The sequence below is a fragment of the Diadema antillarum genome, unplaced genomic scaffold (genome assembly GCF_040938485.1).
Source record: "Diadema antillarum isolate AM-2024a unplaced genomic scaffold, OU_Dant_1.0 scf00000098, whole genome shotgun sequence".
NCBI lineage: Eukaryota > Metazoa > Echinodermata > Echinoidea > Diadematoida > Diadematidae > Diadema > Diadema antillarum.
The window spans coordinates 617865-630826 of record NW_027270987.1 but is presented as its reverse complement, the minus strand read 5'-3'; the positions used below and the strand labels follow the sequence as shown (position 1 = coordinate 630826).

The window sequence follows — 12962 nt, the reverse complement described above, 5'->3', positions numbered from 1 at the left end:
CTCAGCTGGAGGCAAAACGCACAGTTACAACAGGTGCCCCCCAACATACATTTTGCCTGATTTTTCTTCTTTTGAGATCTAGGCTTTCTAACTCTTTTTTTTTCTCTCTTTCTTCGTATCCCCTTCCTTATATCACAGATACAAGCTCAGGCGGCTAATAACATACATCACTGACAAATGAACAACTGTAATATGCTGAACATTTATGAGATTCTCTCTCTTTTCCCTTAAAACACACAGGGCATTCTCTCCTATCAATTTACACATTTCAAAAGCACATGGAATAAGAAGCAGCTATTGAGTAAAAGTCAACAAAAGCACTCATGTTCCAGATATGAAACATTTCCCTACCCCAATCCCCTCCCTTCTTGTAGATTTCCTCGTCACTTTGCGGCCGCGACAACACACAATAAGTGTGCCAACTTGCTTGACGTGACGTCTGGAAGCCACGAAACGAGCCTGATCGACGCAGCCTCCCCCCCCCCCCCACACTCGTCTGTCAGAACAAAGCACGCACTATCACAGACCCAATTTGAGTAAATATGATCCTCGATCGACCCTAACCTGCGCAAAGCCATTCCACCGGCTCGACTTCCAAAGAGGGCACCGCGGCCGTCAATTCAGATTCAGAAGCAATCCTCGGCAAATATGAATCATTCCACAGGTATTTCCCGCCATAAAACACAGGATTCATTGAGTAAATACTCACTCGTCTGGCTTGCCCTTTTCATGCCCTGCCCTACAGAGGCACACAATAGCTCTGTCATAATACTTGCTATGACTAAGGAAATAAATTTGACTTTGAGCAGAAAACATCCGTCCTAATTTTCATCCTGCCTCCAGACCCCGACTCGCTACGAATCCTGGATTCTCTATGAGGACACAGCCAGTTCTGGTAATCATGCTGTATTCAACAGCACATGAATTTCAATTTCGTACTTATATGAGGTTTAAATGACAAGTCCACCTTCATGTAAATGTGGATTGAGTGAATGCAACAATATTAGTAGAACACATCAGTGCAAGTTTAGGGAAAATTTGACAATCCGTTCCAAAGTTATGAATTGTTAAAATATCTGTGCAACCACTGCTGGATGAGAAGACTACTATAGTGTCTGATGTCACATGCGTAGAACGATACAAGGAAAATAAAAAGAGAATTTCACAAAACTTTACTTTTAGAATAGTGCACATTTCTTCGACTTACGTTAAGGGTAATATTATTCCCCCTGCCTTCTGAAAGGGAGAAGTCGAGTGTTCTTTTGTTATGCGAGAAAAGCAGAAATATGCTGAATTTTCTTCATACTTTCTTTTTATCGTTGTACACATGTGACATCACAGGCTATAGTAGTCTTCTCATCCAGCCGTGACTGAGCAGAAACTTCAAAAATTCATAACTTTTAAATGGATTGTCCGATTTTCCTCAAACTCTCATTGAATTGTTCTACTAATATTGCTGCATTCACTCAACCCACATGTCTACGAAGGTGAACTTGCGTGCACCAATTTGCACAGATGTCTTGAAACTAGCTGCTAACGAACAGAGATTACCTAATTCCTTTAATCTTCTAATCCCTTTAATCTTTATCATGTCACCATGGCTTCCCTGTTGGACTGAGGCACATTATTGTCACGGCCGAGCGAGCTGGCTAACTCACAATTTGGTCAAGCCTGGAGGAATAATATGAATGCTAATGAAAAAGCATGGCAAGCAACAGCTTTTAAATGCCTGGGCACATACGGAGTTAAATGAGTAAAAAGAAAGAATGACAAAGAATGACAAAGAAAATACAAAGAAAGAATGACAAAGAAACAATATTCTTCAAGAACAAATGGTCCACACAAGAAGAGCATCAACCACGAAATCTTGACTTTCACTACATCTAGTCTGAGAGCCAGAGTTCAGATACAGACACCAAAATCGTTATGTGGGACTAATATAATTTTGCTTCACGTATACCATGTATCTAGTCCATGTGATTCAATGGCAGAATTGAAAGGCCCCAGGTCTAGGTAAACACAGTGCTGACATCACATATAATACTCATGCATCAGTGTTAAATCAGCCTAGCATAAGTACAATGTATGCACAATATTCATGATTCCTGGAACACTGATATGAACTTGTGATAACTCTAAAAGGTTGAATACATTTATGCATATCACTTTTACAAATGGCATAAAATTTTGCATGGTAGAAGAAGAATGTCTCCAAACATTGTGTATGAAATATTAAGGTAATCCAAGTCCGTGTTTTTAAAAAGAAATCCAAAAAGAATTCCCATATCACTCAAGAATATGCTTCCCTTTTGTTCCAAGAATAATGATTGGAATTTTTTCAAGGTCCGAATAAATTCACTATGAATCTATGGTATCGTTCCCCCCGCGCCTCTCCCCCGCCCCCAATCATACAGAAGTTGCCAGTTTTATTGTTCTGAGGAAAAGTCTGAATTACCTACCTGTACAATTTTCAAGCTTATTCAAGTAATTTTCAGGGTTGCAAAAGGGACACACAAACATTAACATCTAGTTAAAATACACTATCAGACTTGTGGTATAGCACATATAATCCAGGGTTTCTTTTTCTTTCATTGTTATTTGAAATAATAAGAAACAAAGTGCTAAAAAAAAAATAGCTGCTGGGCTCTTAAAAATGCTTCAATCTGAGAGCAAGTAAGTTCATTTCCTGAGCGTAATTACCTCTTGTTAATCCATCTTGTGCAACAAATGGCATTTATTGTTGTTGAATCTAAAGTAGGCAGAATCTCGAGTGGAACTCACAACTGCAAGAACGGAAGGTTACTCACCGACATATGAATATATCCTGAATGGCTTTTCCCTTCTCTCCTCTTTTCACAGGACATAGCACTATGTCTTAAACCATCAACGCTCCGCTCGCAGAGAAAAGAAATCAAAATGGATTCCAAAATGATGGAGTAAAGAGTCAAAACTGATTAACTTGCCTGCTGGGGCTCTCTCTTTCTCTCACTATTTCTAGTTTTCTCCTTTGAAAAAAAACAAAAATATTCCGATTACCGATCCAAGGTAACAGAACACCAGGCTGAATTAAACCTCTCTTGTTGGGGATGTCGAGGGCCTGTAGGGGTTGGCAACTTGAGCGTTACAGCGCTTGCTTGCGTGCCACGCTGCCTGCTGCCGATCATTCATTCACACAATTGCCTCGGTCGTGTCGGGCAACGTCTTGCGACCCTCCCCGACAGCCGAACCTCGCCGCCGACAAAATACCGGGATGTGACGAGGCCATCAACAGGAAGTAGCTGTCCAAAAAATTTGCCCCCTCGTTCTAAAATTGGCAGGGTGGCAGAAAGGTGGAAAGTAGAAAAGGGGTGGAGGTGGTAATGGTGGGGAAAAAGGGGGGGGGGGGAGAAGGGGGAATAGGTTGGGGCAAACAGTTGGATCTTGAAAAACACTAACATTTTGCTTTTAGTGGGAGTAGTTTTGCCTGGCAAGAGAGCATGGATCTATCAATGGGGTCAGGGCAAAAAGACATTCACTGCTATAAATATGTATCATGGTATGTGACATGTTGGTGGGTTTCTATCCCCTCAACTTGCCTGACTGAGTGGGCCATTTAATGCAGCATGCCCTTTCCAGCAGTCAAAACGCATTCATGACAACTGTGCTGGGGCTGCTGCCACATATATTCCTTATTAGTTATGGCACGGAGCATTAACTGCACAGCAGCCAAACATAAAGATTCTCCGCACAACCCAGCTGTCGAACTCGATCGGTCGAACACGGCACTCTGGATGACGCCCATGTTTTCACGGGTTGGGCAGAGGAAGTGGAATGCAGATATGTCTTCCAAATGTGACAATGACCTCATGATCATTAACTCCCATCAACGAAAGTGTGACATATTTGTTTAAAACAAACCAAGTCCAGGCCTTCTCATCACTGCTAGACTAGTCAGTCAATGCCACCATTTTGGTTTTGTTTTATCTCCCAAATGAATATAGAAGGAGGTATATGAGTCTCTTTCCTATAGATGCATCAAAGAGAATAATGCTAATGTCCAGGGTTAACTTACCACGTTCTCCCCCCCCCCCCATATTCTTGGACATTAATTGTCTAATCAAACTTTTATTGCCAGAATGTATTGCGATCATATCTCCACTTGTCTCAACTTTTGCATGTTTCAGATGCCTTTTTCAATTTGACAGTCATACACATGGAAGGCATTAGATTGTTGTTGTTGTTTTTTACACCTCCTTCAAGAATCATGCCAGTTTTAATTGCATTCCTGCACCTGCCACTGATATACACAAACATGAAATATCATGGCAAGGGACTAACAGAAAACGACCTATGGTGAACCAGGCTGATTGTATTTTTCCCCCATACACCTGCTCACAGAAAGGAGTGGAGAGTCAAGTGTACTATGCTGAACCTTACGCCCTACCCAATGAAAATACCGGTAGATGGCTGCAGTACCAATTGGAATAAAGGTTGCAGAAAAAGTAAGAATTGTATGTGCTGACTTGCCTTGGTTTCGAGCCACATCTAGGCCCAAAAGCACATCTGTTAAAGATTTCAAAGATCTGCGGGCAGTGCCTGAGCGCAGATAGAGAGGCCAGCAAATTATGGCACGCGAAACTTTGACCGCAAACCAGGCTTATCCTGCCGACTTATGAAATAATGCCCCAGCGTGGTGAAAGAGTGATAATTTTTGTCAGTTCTAGTCCATATCCCCCACCCTTAGTACTTTTGCATACAAAAAAAAAAAAAGAGAGATGGACTTGTTCTGAACAAGCAGGATTTTCCACTCTCTCGAGGAAAGCAATATGGTGTGACTCCAAGTAAATGATTACAAATAGATTCTCTTAAGCCAGCGCCAAAGCTCTTGATTCTGGCTGAAAGGTGCATAATGCAACCTTAATCACTTTTCTTTCTCAAAAATCTTTCAAAAAACTGATGAGCTCTGCTGTAACCGTCTTGCACATGGGAAGAAACTCCTGCAGGATTATGAATGCATAAGAGCTTGATGATATGCTCAATTGTAGAATGGCTTGTATAATATCTTCTTAAAGAACAGAAGGTATACGAAGAGGCTGCTGATCATAAAAACACAATCTACATTCTTGTTCCCCCGAGGATTGTTTTGAGCTCAGAAACTGTCACTCGGGAAGCCGGGATCTCTCGATGGAGAGTGCATTCCCGCCCAACAAATCCAACGGCTCCGCGGCTGCTGAATTCGGGAATAGGCAAACCGTCTACCGCCCCCACATCTGTTGCATAAACGAGCCTTTCTTGTGAGGCAGTCAAGAAACTGATTTCTGTCATGAGGTTGTCTGGTTAACATTTGACCCATTTCCTCATGGATACTAACATGGAGTAGGCCTATTTGGCATGGCTTAGATGAAAATATTTGACCTGTCATCCCACTGCACTGAAAAGTTGCAAAAAGGTTACAAAGACATAGAAAACTACTTAATAATATCATTTGTCTGAAACACAGGACAATTTTGAATATCTTCAAGAGATATTAATTTGATATTCGTCGATTCCTTTAATATTATTGTCGTTATGTTTAAGCTTTAAATATTGTTATGATTATTATACTACGATTGCAAAACTGTTTTTTTTTCTCTATTATGTTGTCAGATACACGTGTTATCATTTTATGTATGTTTGATTTCATTGAAAAAACGCGGAAATAAACTCAAACTGAAACTGAAACTGAAATATGTTTAACTAGCGTCTGTCCAAACTTATCGGCCATAACCTAACCTTACTTTTGATTCGGCAGATATTCTCTGCAATGTTTGTTCCAGACTCCTCATCCGAGGAAACCAACACACCCCCCCCCCCCCCCCAACCTGCTGCACCCTGGCGGTAGTGGCCTTTTTCAAATCATGGCCATCATGACATGAAATATTTCAGGCTGGGCTGTCCATTCCCGTATGTAGATGTGGCAGTTTACAGGGTATATTCCAAGCAGGGTCTAAATATCATTCGCTAATAGTAATACTGCCTCGCCTCCAATAGAAACTACCTCCAGCAAAACTCCACGGAGGATTGAAACTGCCCTGGTTTTATTCAGTCAGAACACATCCCACTAACCGACTCTCTCCAATATCGAGCTTTAAAGAGAAATGATCTATATCGTTGTCCTGCAGTGATGTTACAAACTGTTAAGGTCTTCTCATCCAGCAATGGTGGCACTGTAACTTTAAAAATTCATAATTTCTGAACTGATCGTCCAATTTTTCTCAAACTTCACAATGTGTTCTCCAAACATATTTACATTCACTCAATCAACATATCTTATGTTTGGCTTTCTTTAGAGGATAACCAGGAATCAGTTTTCCTTTTCCCTCCTGCCCTCTGTTTAATACATACATGTATGGACTCAAAAGCTTACCTGCTTCATGTGCAGTAGTCAGTGTGCCTCATTCCCCAGCAGCATACAGATGATCCACAGTTTATATAAATCACAGGCCCAGCACAGGAATCACACAAATATAATCCAGAATCTGTTGAAAAAGGACAGGGAAAAGCGAAGCACACACTAGTCAATATCAGAAAATGCAGTGTACAGGTGTGCATGCATATCACTGTGCTGCGTATTTGCCCACGCAGGAATAAAAGCCCTAGACAGACTCCTCCAACTTCATTTCCGATTCGTGTCAGATTGAATTCCGACACTCACACAATCCATTGAATTCAAACTTGTTCGGCTTTGGTGTGTGTATTTTTTTCATTCATTTCTCACTCCAAAAGCCACTTTCTGACTAGTGTACTATTTTAGTGGAAAGCGACTTGTTTTCACAAGAGTTCCAGGAGGCCGAACCCTGACAAAGAAAGCTATTGACTTCCAAAAAAGGTGGCTGGAGGCTGACCTCCCAGAACAGAGGGACTTGTCAGAGCCTGGGCTCCTCTCCCCTGATGGTGCTGAAGCTGGGGGTCCACATACCAACAACCCATGTGCAAAACATCACTACCCTTGTTTACCTGCTTAGTCTCTTTATCACAGTCCTTGGAACGCGACTTTTCCACATTCAAACAATGGCTGTCATTGGACGTGATAACGCGACAAAAGTAAACTTTCGAGGTAAAAATGCTTGTGCAGTTGTCCACGATGACTAGTTACTAAAAACAGTGCTAAGTCAAACAGACTGCAGAATGGTACAGTTTTCATGTATATAGCACACAAACCTTTAGAAGTTTTGGCCTGGGGAGTCTTAAAGGGGCTGTACAGTACTGGTTGAGGTGGGGATTCATGTTTTGAACATTACTAAGTGAGATAATGAGAAACCTCTCATGAAATATGAAAGAGCATGTAATTTTACGAAGGATTCAATGTTTACTTGATGAAAATTGGTTTTCAAATGGCTGAGATATCCAAAAAAGTGATTAATACATTGTAAAAGGCGACAGGCCACGTCTTTTATTATAGGATCTCTTCGTTGCACCTTGTTTTTGGATATCTCGGCCATTTCAAAACCGATTTTCATCAAATAAACTTTGGATACCTCTTAGAATTGCATGCTCTTTGACATCTCATAGAGTGGTTTCTGAATATCTCGCAAAACGTTAAGAGCTAAATCCTCACCTCGACCAGAACTGTACACACCCTTTAAAGAGTAGCTATCAGCATTCTTGAAAGTGAAAGGACATTACCTGCTAGCCATGCATGTAGTCTTAATCTCACATCTTTCCTGTATAACATTTCATGAACACAATGAAAATTGACTTGAGAAATGAATCATATTACGAAAAAAGGAAATGACCTCATAAAGGAAATGATGACACTTCAGGTTTTATTAATCTACATTTGATAGCAGCTGGTATCTATATCTTTGTTTGTTCAATGTTCATCAGAGAGAAGCAATCTGTCTCCTAAAAAAAAATAATGTTCCCATACAAACTGGGCAGCATAAATCAAAACATTAAGGGTACCTTCTTCCTAACTGCTCATTTTGTTTGGTAAGCAATCTTTCTTCTTGTTTTTTTTTTTTTGCTAACCCTGATTAACATATAGTGCAAGCCATCTCTCATATTTTGATGAAGAAATGAAATTCCCTTGCAATGAATCCCCAATCACTGCTCCAAGACAAGATGATGGGATCTGGGATAATTACCCTTTGGGCAACTATTTCAGACCCTCCCCTGACCCTCACCCTAATCCTAATCCTAACCCTAAACCCAATCTCTAACCCTACTCTTTACTCTAACCTCGTTATGCCGATACGAGATGATGACATATGGAATTCATCACCATAGAAAATGAAATGAATGCATACGTAAGTCAAAGAGATATACAGCATCAATGTGTAATGGGGTCTGTTTCTCAAGACTATTCATGCAGCCCCCTTCCCCCCCCCCCCCCCTTCCATCTTTCTTCTGAGAATGAATGAGATAGTAAACCATTTCACCGTCTCTGGTCAGTCTTTGACCTCGGTCCTGACAAGGTCCATAAGGTCATGTCAACAAGTGACTTGGGGTGGTCCAAGGCCACTGAGTGGCTAGACAGGGGGACCTTAACAGGAGACCCAAGCTGTGAGTCATCCTCCTTTTAGTTCAAGACCACCACTACCATCACCACCACTATACCTTGGCCCACACCCCCCTGACACCCCCTTCCTCCTAATGGTCCCCCCCCCCCTCTCTTCCTCCTAATCTTACCCCTAGACCATTAGAGATATTCCTCTAGTCACTCCCAAAATACAGCAACAGCCAGGTCAGTAAGGATTGAAGCAAACTACTCATCAGCTCTTTAAAGAGGAAAATATAGGAGTTACAATAAAAACATAAAAACAAACACTCGATAATAAAGTCAGGTAAAATAGGAAAAAAATCACAAAGATCAACCTTTCATTAGATCTCGACACAGATCTGTTGTTGTTTTACATCAAATACTTTCACATCAAATACTTTCACAAAACAGTGATATTGGATATAGATACACATTCAATTTAGATGTAAGGGATGATTTCATGACCGTACAAGAAACTCTCATGACCTACAATGTACATGTAGAATACAATCTTTCACAAGACTTCCTTCATCCAGAAACATTCATAAACAAACTAGATATATCGCTACGGCGACTGATATGCCCCTGCCATAATGCATGGTTCTCCTAATAGGTCTATAGTACAATGTCTTGACAATGTGTGATGACAGTTTCACACAACTGGCAAAATATTAAAATGACAGGTTTGACACAAATGTGCTGAATGTTCACTTTCCTAGAACTAGGTTCAATTGGATGAATGATTAAAATGTCAGAGTGCAGGTATTTGGGGAACTAATGATTTTTACTTGACTTTTGACCCTTTTATAAGTTTATGCATTGAGTAATTTTCAAGGTATTGAGAAAAAGTATAATTTCAGTATCAAATGGGAAAATAGCATTATCTAAACCTGGCCTTTGACCTATGACCTCACAGTTCCAAAGAGAATCACTGTTAGGTTGAACATGCATAAATATGTACGTTTCATGATGATACCTTGAGTTACTTTTGAGATATGGAGGAAAAAGTGCAATTCAGCACTTTCACTTGACCTTTGACCTTTTGACCTTTGACCTTTTGGCAAGAAACTTCTTACAGAATATATATTGGGTAATACATGTATACATCAAGTTTAAAAAAAAAAAACCTTCAAGCATTGCATAAATTTAAGGAAAGTAGTGATATTTTGAGGAGTTGACCTTGACCTTTGACCCCCTGACCTTTGAACCATGACCCCCAACTTCCCTAGATAATCACTGCCTATTGGATCAAGCATATATACTAAGTTCCATGAAGATACCTTGAACCATTTGCGAGATATGGAGAAAAACATGAATTTTCAACCTTTTTTTTCACAAAATAATCTGTGACCTTTGACCTTTGACCCCGTGACCCTAAAATCCAAACAAAGTATTATCCCCCCAGGATATACCCTCATACCAAGTTTGATGTAAAACCACCACACGGTTCTTGAGATATCGACAAAAACAAAACGGGACGGACGTATGGACGGACGGACGGACGACCCGAAAACATAATGCCTCCGGCCACTTCGTTGGCGGAGGCATAACAAAAAAAAATTTTGTCTCATGAAACTACTAGTATTGTAGAGCTCATGGTACCTAGGCAACAATGTCTTATAAGGCAAAGGAGATGTCTGCTTTAAAGGGATCGCATAGTTTTGGTTGAGACCTAATTTCAGGTTTTTAACATTTTTGGTGAGATGAGAAACCTCTTATGAAATATGAAAGAGCATGTAATTCCATGAGGAATTCAACATTTATTTGATAAAAACTGGTTTTGAAATGGCTGAGATATCCAAAACAGAGCAATTCTGATAAAGTGTGGGACCCACATTTTATTACGATCGCTTTGTTTTACTTTGTTTTTGGATGTTTCAGTTATTCCAAATCCAATTTTCATCAAATGAATTCCTCTTAAAATGGTATGCTCTGCACTATTTCATACGTGTTTTCTTGGTATCTCGCAAAAAGCTAAAAGCCCAATTTTCATCTCCACCAATACTGTACCATCCCTTTAAGGTAATCTGCCCAAAACATGACATTAAGAATGCACTTCGGTATAAATACATTGTGGGAGAGTTGTAAACCGTAAATACCCAATGAAGACGAGCTGATTTTACGGTAATACACATTTCCCACAGACACCTGTCCGAGTTTACCTGGGACTAGTCATCAAAAAATGGGTGAATGGAATCATGTCTTCATTTTATTTGCAGATCTATGACATCACGGTCCTTTAAAAACATGCAAACCATAAAAGTGTTGATGCAATCCCATCTTACTGCCAACTTTGATGAAATTGCAACCAATCTACATCTGTTTCATTTTTATCCCCACATCAAAGTCAATTTAAACATAAGGGCTTTTTACACTTGTAAATTTTTGCTTAGTCCCCCCCCCCCCCCTTAGCCCCACCGTTGGTACGGGATTATCCTTAGCCCACTTTCTGTTTACACTCGTTTTTGCCAAAGTGGGCTAGCCCCACCGATAGTCTGGTACTATCTGGCCCTGCAAAATAGCAGGGTTAGCACTGCAATTGCGGTGCCAAGCAAGTGAGTGTAAACAGAACGAAAAAATAATCCTGGGCTAAGTGACGGAGACAAAGTCCGACCCTCTCTGACCAATCAGAAACGAGGTAATCAAGTGTTGCCGGTGCGTGCGTGTACGTGTACAGTACACAGCGTAATCATGAATATTCATGTGGTTTGGAAAGTCCGGGGCTAAGAAATACGAGTGTAAAAAGGTCAGTTTTCTCCTTAGCCCAGGACAAGAGATAGTACGGGACTAATTGGCGAGTGTAAAAAGCTGAAAAAATTGGTACGGGACTAACGATAGTCCTGGGTCAGAGAAAGTCCGGGGCTAAGAAACACAAGTGTAAAAAGGGCTATAGAATACCTTTCAACGTCAGCACTGATTCATGGAAGTACCATCTCACCTTGGCAAAGAATTCAAGCCCCCATTAAAAATGTCCACAAAACTCTATTCATACATGGCACTCAGTGCCAGATAAACATGTTGCAAATTTTTGCTTCATATGCTCTCCTGTATGGCAATGTTAAGTTGAAATCTCCCTTCAAGTACCAAATCTCATCCCATTCCCCCCTCCCCCAACAGAAAATATGCTGTAAATGTGAAGTAATTTGCAGAGTGGAATTTTCCATGAATTTCATGAAAGTCTCTTGAACTTCTGCCGAAATAAGAACATGCACATATTTGAGTGAGATGCTGAAATAAGTGCATAAATACTATCATCTCCATTTTATATGTCATAAACTGATGTTCAGTGAAATTGGCCCTGCAAGATAAAATAAAACAAATTGCATTAAAAAGTTAGCAATTCTATGGCATCATCTATATGATCGCTAGTAGGTAAAGGTGACAATCTCCTCCTGCAAAAGATTAGAGTTCAATCTAAATGTGCATTTATGAGGGGAAATATATACATTGTCAGTGTAAACACAAGGATTTTTTTTTCAGCGTAAGGTATTGCAGGCATCAGTAGGGATTACGAATGGGATTTCACAGCTAACAAGAAGTGCACTTCGGTTTTCTCTGATGTGTGACTAACGAGCAAGAAGTTTGGAGTGGACTGGCTTGAGCAGAGAGTTTTCACAAGTTTCTCCAGAAGAAACTTCTTTTAGGAGAAAAAGGGCAAATGCACTGTTCATTTTGAACCATAAGTTGGTTAAGGAGTTATACAAACTACTCTGTGGAGTTCATTATCCTATACTACCCCCCCCCCCCCAATTATCCACTTGGACATAGAAGAAAAAAAACACCACGCTAACAGGAAGTGCAATTAAAATCTTATCAGTTAAGAGGTCTAGGGACAAACACAACCTCCTCCATATGACCTAGTTGGAGCGAAACGCGATGCTCTGTCTCATTTTCAACACTTTCACTGCAGGGGCACGATCCTCGCAACGACAAACAAAGGCGCCCCCTTTTCTTTTATGGCTTCGTCAATTTTTTATGTCGTGGACTGAAATTGAGAGCCGGTCTGAACAAACACGAGAAGAGCACCTTTTCTCTTTCCGGAGATAGCTTTGAACATCTTTGCTGGGTGTTTCGGAGTTTGTTTAGAGACAAACTTGAACTTCTTTTTCGTCGTGATCGACGTGTCAGCATAGCAGCAAAAACTTTTAACTTTGCTCTTGCCGCGAAACGTTGGCATGGTAAAGGGCTGAAAGAGAAAGAGAGAGCGTGTGTTTAGTACATGGGTGGGCGAATGTGTGTATGTGTTATCTCACTTCTCCTCTAATTCGATTAGGAACGGCAAGTGTAAATGACAGGCACAGTTAAGTCACGTTCCATGTTCATACGCATCCCGTGTCGCTGGCGATCCAAACACGAGCTAGCACCTGTGACGATCACTTTCGGCACATTCTGCAAATAACGCAAGCACCCTCAAAAAAAAAACCCTCCTATTCTCGCGACGGGCCCCTCGCAAAGGCTCACA

The 12962-nt window shown here is 40.7% G+C and overlaps 1 protein-coding gene across 1 annotated transcript in view; it reads right to left on the bottom strand.

The window, feature by feature from the left end:
- Positions 1 to 12962, bottom strand: part of LOC139718677 (plexin-A4-like) — a 311060-nt gene that overhangs the window by 125772 nt on the left and 172326 nt on the right. The window contains exon 4 of the mRNA XM_071630135.1: positions 6386 to 6497. The gene's annotated coding sequence lies outside the window, so the exon portion shown is untranslated. The remainder of the gene's footprint in view (positions 1 to 6385; positions 6498 to 12962) is intronic.